Source organism: Mastomys coucha, chromosome X, assembly GCF_008632895.1.
Source record: "Mastomys coucha isolate ucsf_1 chromosome X, UCSF_Mcou_1, whole genome shotgun sequence".
Taxonomy (NCBI): Eukaryota; Metazoa; Chordata; class Mammalia; order Rodentia; family Muridae; genus Mastomys; species Mastomys coucha.
Genome location: NC_045030.1, coordinates 52492619 through 52495949, shown reverse-complemented (window position 1 = coordinate 52495949; position 3331 = coordinate 52492619).

The following is a 3331-nucleotide window of genomic DNA, read 5'->3' as shown; positions in this document are numbered from 1 at the left end:
GGTCTACAGAGTGAGTTCCAGGACAGCCAGGGCTACACAGAGAAACCCTGTCTCAAAAAAACAAAAATCAAAAACAAAAAAAGCAGTAAATCTAATATCTTAGCAGCATCAAGGCAGAGCAAGACACCAACAAGGCTCTAGTATTACACACTTGGGTTTAAGAATAACTGCAATTAGCCCAGCAGTGGTGGGCCACGCCTTTAATCCCAGCACTTGGGAGGCAGAGGCAGTATCTCTGTGAGTTCGAGGCCAGCCTGGTCTACAGAGTAAGTTCCAGGAAGCCAGTGCTACACAGAGATACCCTGTCTCAAAAAACAAACAAACAAAAAAAAACACAACAAAGAAACCAAGCAAACCAACAAGAATAACTACAATTAAGAACATTATGTTAAGTAAGCTTTTCAGACCAGAGATGCAGAATGCTATGCAAAAGTTAGTGGTTTCCTTTGATGATGGCTCGTGCACAGAGAAGAGGAAGCAGACTTTCCTTACCCACCCAATGTTAGCCCACACACTGACAAAGAAGCCAGATTCTATTCAGCAATTGATCAAAACATCCACTGACACAATTAATGTGGAGTTATCAGTTACATTCACAGTTTCCAAGAGCAGCTTGTTGTAAATTTGTTGTAAAAAATTGTCTCACGATCAAATTTCATGTTGAATCCTTGGGAAACTAAACCAATGCATATTACATTTCTGTTTCAGCTTCAGGGCTTCTCTCAAGAACATGGAATCACGTACCCTTCTGGAGGATGTGTTTTGCCCTGACCTGCCAACACTCTTACATGACCAATCAGTTCATCTCTAGGAGTCAACCAGCCAGAACCGCCCTTGGGATATCTTCTAGGTGAAATATTAACTGACTCAAAGGAGAATTAATGTCATGAGCTTGATTTCATTCTCAGCAAGTTACTTGCCAATCTGAATAGAGACCACTGAAATGAGCAAATATGAGAGATCCTCCGAGGACATGCATAGAATAAGAAAAAAAATAAGGGGCCGGAGAGATGGCTCAGCGGTTAAGAGTACTGACTGCCCTTCCAAAGGTCCTGAGTTCAAATCCCAGCAACCACATGGTAGCTCACACCCATCTGTAATGAGATCTGATGCCCTCTTCTGGGGTATCTGAAGAGCGCCACAGTGTGCTTACATATAATAAATAAATAAATCATTTAAAAAAGAAAAAAAATAAGATGTCAACACCTGGTCAATAAGGACAGCAATGTACTCCAGGACAGACTCCAACTCCTGGACTATCATCTGTCACTCAAAACTGAATAACTTCAGTGCCTTCCTTACTATTCCTTCAAAGGCTCCGGAGCAATCTGGAATCACCTCTTTTTCCATGAATTCTCATTTGCTATTTCTTCAATCTTACCAACTCAGCGGTGATACCTACAAATGTTAACTTTCCTTAATTGTATCTTTCTCTACCTGCCTATCCCCAAGACAATTAGTGTGAGGTACTAGAAAACTGCATGTTTGCTGGGATTTCTTCTAGAGGTACACACTGATGTATGAAAGATACTTATTAACCCTTTCTTTTACTCATTTTAGACATTTTAAAAATAATTCAGGTACTTATAATTTCACCCTTCAGAGAGGACCACTTTTATTCTCCATCGTTTTTTACACTTTATATTATGCATATTTTCCTATGTCACTGTGTCTTCTTCAAAAGCATAACATGACAGCTGTATGTATATGTGTTTTCAACAAATGAATATGTACTGTTTTAATCACTTGCTACAGTTGTGTTCGAATTTAGTATTTGTCATTGCCATTATCATTATAAATATCCTATGCATAAATCTCTAATGTGCCTCTGTTCAATTACTGAAGTATACAGTCTTCAAAGCAGCATTATTAAATCTACAAGTATTATGTCTTGATAAGAATTTAGATTTAGGCTGGTCGGCAGCACACACTTTTAATCCCAGCACCGGGGAGGCAGAGGCAGAGTTGAGGCCAGCCTGGTCTCCGTGGTGAACTCTAGGACAACTAGGACCATACGGATAACCTGTCTCAAAAACAACAATAATGACAAGAGCAAAATAGATTTAGGTTAAGTTTGCCTGGGGTAACTACTAAGGGACATCATCTATAAACCACAGGGGAACTGACATGGTGCCTCAAGGAAATAAAAGCTCACAAGTTGCTGAAATATAAGGCATTCCAAGAAAACTTAGTTTACATTAGGTCTGGTTTGATTTAACAAAAGGAAATCTTTGCTAAGTCCTGCTTATCAAGATGCCTAATCCTCTTGAAATTCAGAAAGGTGAACTACAGAGCACAGCCGCTTTAAGAAAGCCCTTTACCATATAATTCCCTCAAGACAACACAGGATGATATCCAGGTATCGATTTCAGCGTTGTCACTCAAATTTGTCCGAAGCAATCTTTGTACAGAATCACAAACTACTAAGCAAGCGTGAGAGCCAAGCCTCTACCCACAGAGCTAGGATGTGAAGCAGTTGAAGATGAGAAGCTGGAGTGCTCTGAAAGGATTACTGAAAGGGAACGGTGTGCTCCGCTGCTGGAGCAAGCATGGCAGGATATGGTGCGTGAGGGTTTAACATGCTCCCCAGCCATATGCTCCCTAGGTTTACAAGCTGCCAGGATGGCAATCAGTTGCTGGGTGCAAGCAGACGTCTCAGAAGGAAGCCTAGAAACCACCAATGCAGCTGCTAAGGGTCTAAGAGTCTGTTTTTACAAAGCACCCCCCCCCATTTCTTTAAACTCTGCTCCTTTACAGTGGAGTGCCAGGGGAAGTAAGATCACACAGGGTGGAAAACCTGAGGAAACTCCACATACGTTTGTTCCTGATATATACTGCCTGATGATCCCATGATTTAATCCCACTTCCCATTCACCATAACAACTGTGCGTTGGTCCCAGTTCTGTCTCAACTGTGTTGACATTAAGGCACTACACAGCTGATAAATACACCGAGACAGCGCTGTCTCGGGTCCTGTAAAAGGCCGCGCTGCCTTACAGAACTGTTAAATGCATTTTTATAAATGTGTTCATTGAGACAGTCAACAGATGTGAAAACACTTCACACAGAAAGGCAATTGAATGTCCTATCAGCTTGGGACTACTTCAGGAAAGGGCGACAGGCAAAAACCAATAAATTATAGCTGAACGGCTATGAGATTATTTCAAGTGTGAAAACCTGATTCAGAATAAGTGGCTCTTTATACCTCAAAGTTTCAAGCAGCAGGTCCCCTCATAATCTTATATACAGTGACATTCAACTTTTTTCTTGCTAAGTGGTAGGGACATATATGCATTCTAAAGTGCTTAGAATGAGTAAGACACAGCTCAAC